Raw genomic sequence first — 6,804 nt, 5'->3', positions numbered from 1 at the left:
GGGAGGAGCTTTTATAACTACCTAGCAACTAGTAGTATAGTCTGACAGCAGATTTTTAAAAAATAAATACTTAAGAGACTTATGACCAGTCGTTCCTGGGACCAATAAAGAAATTTTGCTCTTTTTCAATCTGAAGTCCATTAGAACATATTACTGGTGTTTGATCATCTATGTCACAAGAGATACAGGCACATACTATTTGCAAGTTTGCCAAGACTTCCTTGGAGAAATTCTTGGCCACATCACCCTTCTGAAGGGATTAGTCCACTCCTTTCCAAGCCTGTTTATTTCAAGCCCAGTACCCTATGTCCTTTCTTACAGCCTCTGAGAGCTAATTCCTCTCTTTCCTTTAGCATCTGAAAAATTTGTCCTGACTATGCCTTTTGTAATGTGTAATCCAATCTCCCTGACCTCTATCCCCAGATGTCTAGCTTTTCACCTCCAAGTTTATTTAAAATAAAGAAACATCCTTATGGAAACTGAAGCTTTCATGGATCTTGGGGCTTTCTGGTCCCATTGCATGTCAACATGCCCTCACCTCCAACAGAACACATACACAACACACACACAGCCACTGCATCTCCTCACACCACACATCTCTCACTAATACATAGCACATGCAGTTCACACCCCACAACATGCATTGCACAGAACCATACACACATCCATCCCGCATGTTATCTGACAACATAGCTGAGTGGCATGCCATGCATCAGATACTCAGAATATGTATCAAAAACCAAACATAGCTTAACAAGAAACCTTCCAGTATTCTAAACACAACACTACAAACATCTTCCCTACAGATAAATCTCTACATTGTGAATATTGCTTTGCATGATGAAAGTAAAATTTAATAAATATGAGTAAAGTAATCAGAAATTAATTCCAGGGAAATGCAATATAATACCCTCCAAGTGTGTGCTAGTTCAGAAGGTTCACCTATAAACTGGAATCAGAGTACTCCAGTCTTTGAGAAGGAACCTGTAAAGAAATAGTGTCCGGGGATTTCTGGGCTGATTTTTCCCCACAGAGGGAACGCTCAGAGCAAAAATTTGAAGGACACAGAGACTGGAATTTCTCTTCCTGGGTTCTGGCTTCCTGCACCCAAGACTCGTAAGTGAATTATCTCATTTACTGGGGAGATGCACCCACATTTGGTTAGTATCAGACTCTTCTGTAATGGCGCACTGCCTCACAAGGCACACACAGAGCAATGGACTCTCCATACCTTTTGGGGACATTGCTCCTAAGGTTTCTTTTCACCCTCCTCTCATCATCAAGAAGCAGCCCTCCTCACAACCAGCAAACAGTGTAAGATTGGTAATTGACACAGGAAACATCCTTCACGTAGTTGTTGTTTATCGCTGGCTACCATTATTTCTTTGGAGGGGGGTGATGATTGGGCCATACCTGGTGATGCTCAGTTTACTCCTGACTTGGCACTCAGGAATTACTCCTTTTGGTGCTAAGGGAACCATATGAACTGCCTCGAATCAAAGCCCTGTTGTTATTATTTTATTTTCCCTTTTTCTAAATTTTATTTCATTGAATGATCATGAAGTAAAACGTTACAAAGGTGTTGATGATTGGGTTTCAGGTATATATTTTATCCTGCACCAGTTCTTTTGACCGCGAGAGTGGAAAGGTTGGATTGCAGCTGAATCTCAGTAAAACAATGTTCATAAAAAACGAAGTAGTCCCTGACGCTCCATTTACTCTCAATGAAACGAACATCTCCGAATGCAGCAGCTATGTGTATCTAGGTCAAGAACTCAACATAAGGAACGAGTTGGTTCCAGAACTCCTGCATCGAAGAAGTGGTTAAGAGGACGAAGAACCTCCAGCTCCGGGCACATTTTTTCAACTCCATCATTCTTCCTGCACTAACTTATGCCTCAGAGACCTGGGCCCTATACAAATAGGATGAGAACCCTATTCGGGTATCCCAAAGAGGAATCGAAAGAATTATGTTAGGACTATCACTTTTCACTCAAGTGAGAGAAGGAATCCGGAGTTCTGACCTCCGTCGATGGTCAAGAATCAGGGAGGCTGTCTTGTTTGCCAAGGCATCAAAACTGATGGGCCGGACACATAATAAGATTCAGAGTTGACCGCTGGACTAGAGCTGTTACCGACTGGATTCCATGGGATGTCAAAAGACCATGTGACCACCCACCAATGAGATGGTCAGACTTCTTCATCAAAACCCTGGATGAACAGTTTGAGGTTCTTCCTGTTCCTGGTGCAAGCAGATATCATTGGGTTACACTAACAGGTGACAGGGAAGAATGGAGATGTTACTGGTGCCTGCTCAAGCAAATTGAAGATCAACGGAATGACAAGTGATAAAAGTGATACCAGTTCCTTCACCAGTGTCCCCTGCCCTCCACCAATGTCCTCAGTTTCCTTCCAAGCCCCCAACCCCTGATCTATTGTTGTTTCTTAGAGTTGAAATTTCTTTTCTTCTTGACACTCATACGCAATATATTCTATATTGATCTTGAGACAGGATCAAATTTGAGAATCAATCAGTATGGGCCCAGAGCCACATCTACATAGAGAAATGCATGGGCTATGCCAGGAGTCATCATCAGATTAGAGATCCAAGACTCATTCTCTCCTATTGTCTATGCAATGGTTGTCTCAGGCTGTGAAAAGTCTGTCCTGGGTGGGACCTCCAACTCCAGGATAAGCCAGGACACAATGGGACACTGGGAAACAAAATGGTGGAAAGTCTTTGAAAGCCAGAACCAGGAGGAATTGAAGAAAGATTCTGTACCAGGTGGGTGGGAGTGAATGAACCTGATTCCTGTAAAAAACTAAAGCTCGCCGTGGGGCGAGCGCACTCGCGGGCTCTCCGGGCGGCTCTGTCTCACCGCCCGCGTTCGGTGCCCTGGAACCGCAGTGTGTGGACTGGATCGGGACGGCCGGTGGTCAAGGACAGGCGAAGGAAGAACGAGGACCAAGCTGGTTGCTGATTAGTTACCATTTATTCAATCTTCAATCTTTCTCATCTCCCGCACTCCCAGCTCCGGCCTCTCTCTGGATCAACTGCTCAACTGCTGCCTCTCTCTCACTTCCCTCTCTCCTCCCACTTTTCTCTCCTGGTGGATCTGCCCCTTGGATCCGGCCTGGGAAAGAAGATACAAAACCAAAACCTAAGCCCTCCTTGGGCTGAAAGCACTCGGATTTACATCCCAAAGACCAGGCTGGGCTGCAGCAAGAAATCTACATGTCAATTACAAACTAGATAGCACCTGAAATTTACATTCCAAAGACTAGGCTGGCCAGAGCCTGGAATCTACAATGTCAAGTCAAGCCTGGCTAGCACCTTAGATCTGCAGGTCAAAGATCAGCTAGGTTTCTGTGACAAAACTCCAGAAGGCAGCTGGAAAAAGGGGAAATATTCCAACAATTCCCAGTTTTCCCTCATACCTGAGATGCTAGACCAGCAGACAGTCCTAGGCTGTACCTTCAGTTTCTACCCCTCTGGCCCCAATTCTTATTCTCAGGGGCGGTCCCCAGGCAGCTCAAAGGACAGCACTTCCCTGTGAGAAATCACCCTAAGAACACAGCCCCTAAGGTATGTATCTTGGGTTAAACAAGACTAAGGGAAATCATTGGCCCTCACAGGACATTTCCTGCTTAAGCCAATCAGAAAAAGTCTTTTACCTAAGGAGGGAATATTCTTCTAGGGAAAGTGTGGAACCAAGCAGGATAACTCCTGCTAGGGAGAGGCTTGAACAGATCTAGGGGAGCCATAGCACAGACAGCTTGGCAAGAGTCCTGCCAGGAGGAACAAGCATCCCCATAGTCTCAAAGCTGTTACTTATCTCCCACGTGTCCCCATGCCCACAGCTGCACTTACAGTTTATCCTTTCTCCCACATACTCACTCATGAATGGTGTATGTGATGAGGACTAAGAGGCAAATGGAGGCTGGACCTGATAAAAGGCCAAGGAGCCTAGTTCGGGACTCTCAAGACTAGCTTGCTGCCTGGACAAGGTGTGTCTCATTCTTTGGAACCAACCTGCTGGACAGAGGTCAAAGGTACCAATCCAATTGACTTTGTTGTGGCAATCTACCACACCTGCCAATGTGCAGTGTCCAGGGTCAGTCCACATGGCTCAGAGCTGTCCTGGTGCTGACTCTGCTGTTCCTGGGCTGGGTCCTGGGTCCTGCTTGGGACAGTGAGAAAAAAGGAGACTGCAGAGACAGGGAGGATGGGGACTAGTGTGGGCCTATGTTCTCATATCCATGAGCCCTGCTACTCTCTTACACATTTCCCCACATGTGTAATGTTTGCTATGGAAAACAAGCACCTGGAAGAGCTGAGAGATGGTGACCCAAGAAGGCTTTAAGGTTCCCCAAAGGCTTGGTGGCAAAGGTAGAAACATCTGAAGTCAGTGAGTGTCTGAGCTGACCCGTGCAGGCTTCCTGATTTGATTTTGATCTCGGTACACAAAACTGCTGCCTGGGAAATTCCTGTTCCTTCTTTTCAACTGTTAAACAGGGTACTATTCCTACCTTATCCCTCCTCTTAGAACTAACTCAGCACAAAACATCAGCAATTTGTCATATTTCTTATCCTGATAGGATGGGGCTCCACCCATTGTAGTTTCACTTTGGAGTTTAGTTCAGTCAGAGTGACTCTCCTTACTGAGGACTCAGGTAGTTCAGCTACCTGGAGGCTGTCAGGAATAAGGACTGTCTGCTGTGTGAATAAGGTAGTGAAATACCAGATCATTATCTACAGGAGTGCAAGAAGTATGAATGTGGGTATGTGGTGTGTTTGATATGTGTCTCTGTGTGTATGTATGTGTGTGTGTGTATGAGAGTCAGAGTTTGTGTGGAGATTGTATGAGTTTGTGAAGTGCAAATGAGTTTGTAGGGCCTGGGAGTTAGTGGGGGGAGTTTGTTGTGTGTGTGAGATTGTTAGTGGGGTTGTATCTGTCTGTCTGCATATTTCAGTGTTGAGAGATCTACAAAGTTTAGAGTTTTCTGGATTTTGTGTTCTTAGTCTCCACTGTCTGTTTTCTCTCTCATCAGACGCCAAACTATATCGCAGCAGTTCCAGTGTCTGAGGTGAGGAAGGCCCAGGTGGGACATTCTGGGGGGCTTGGAGCACAATCCTGGAGGGACTAAATGATTCAGGAAGATAATCTCTATGCCTCTACAGAAATAATTCTCATAAGTAGAAGGAAATGCCTTGGCAGTAACTTTAGTTCCAAAGGCAGCATTAGTTGTTGGGATAGCTCATCAGTCTCAGGTCACAGAAGCATTTGTTTCTACCTCACGCTGCCTCTACTCCCTCCCCACAAACACTGGGCAGTGAGAACAGGGGAAAGAGCTCCCCAAAGCTGTAATTATGTGGATGAAGGCAAAGTCCCATCTCTTTGGTCCCCATGTCAGGTCTTCACTGGTAGTTACAAGGGGACAAAATGCCAGGATCCACAGAGGCCTGTTGTCCCAATCTGTTTTCTCTGCCCCACATCCAGGTTTCTGGTAAGTTTATGGGCTCCAGTCCGTCTGACATTCTGGGAGACCAGGTTGTCCTGGAGAAGTGACAGTCACCTCTCGGGGTCTCCAGGAGCTCTGCTCTAAGGATAACCCTTTCCCCTCTTTCAATTCTCTGTCCTCAGGTCACAGAGACTGACAGGAAGGGCACGCAGCTTCTTCAGATTAACTGTTGACCTTATTATCATCCTGAAGAAGCTCTACTGAGCCTAGGTCTTTTTGCCTGCATCTTACTCTTTGAGAGTAGAGTAAGGTAGCAGGAACCAGGAATTAATGATCCAGTGAAGGCATATGTGATTTTTCTCAAGGAATCCTTCATCCACCACAATTCCAGCACCAGTTACAAAGACGTCAACCCAGTACCTCAACTATTCACAAACTGGGAGTGTCTCCCTCCCTTTGTGAGTTTCTCTTCTTTGCTTAGCTTTTGTGAGGAAGCCTGTCCTTCTGCCACTCTGAGTCCCAGGCACAAAATATTTCTAGAATGGAAAGGACTTTTCCCCTGGTCTTTAATTTCACCACAGACTCAAGTAAATAATAAATTAAAATGCAATTATGTGGACGGAAATGAAGGAACTAAACATTAAATTTTATTTAATTTAAATTAAACTCTGTTTAAGGGACCATGTGTGATTGTGAGCACCATCTTTCACAATACAACGACATGAAACGAATCTTCTAAATCCTAACCCATATCTCTCTCTGACGAATTTCAGGTTCAGAGAAGGCACAGAAACTCAAGTGTGGTGCATTTCTGACACACTGGAAAATTCTGGTTGCTTCATCTTTGCCTCTTTATCCAATATTGCAGCATTTCCGGAAAAGCCATGGCTTCAGCTATAGTTGCCAAGAAGTTGAGGGAGGAAGCTACCTGCCCCATCTGTCTGAAGCTCATGAGTGAGCCCGTGATTATCGACTGTGAGCACAACTATTGCCGTGTGTGCATAATGGGCTTTACTGAGAACCGAAGCTCTAAAACATTTCATTGTCCCCAGTGTCGGGAACCTTTTAAAAGTGATAGCATACGGCCCAACAAGTATCTGACAAATATCATTGAAATCATCAAGGAGACAGACAATGAAAGGTTGTGTGAGAAACATGGAGAGCAGACCCACCTGTTCTGTAAAGATGATGGTCAGTTCATCTGCTGGCGCTGTGAGCACTCACCACAGCACAAGGGACATGTCACTGCTCTTGTTGAAGATGCATGCCAAGATTACAAGGTGAGTATGTGGGCCAGAAAGCCTAACACCCTTGTTTCGTGTTGCTCTGAAACCTCTTTTA

Source organism: Sorex araneus, chromosome 2 (genome assembly GCF_027595985.1).
Source record: "Sorex araneus isolate mSorAra2 chromosome 2, mSorAra2.pri, whole genome shotgun sequence".
Taxonomy (NCBI): domain Eukaryota; kingdom Metazoa; phylum Chordata; class Mammalia; order Eulipotyphla; family Soricidae; genus Sorex; species Sorex araneus.
The sequence above is the reverse complement of the archived record's forward strand: the minus strand, read 5'-3'. Positions refer to the sequence as shown.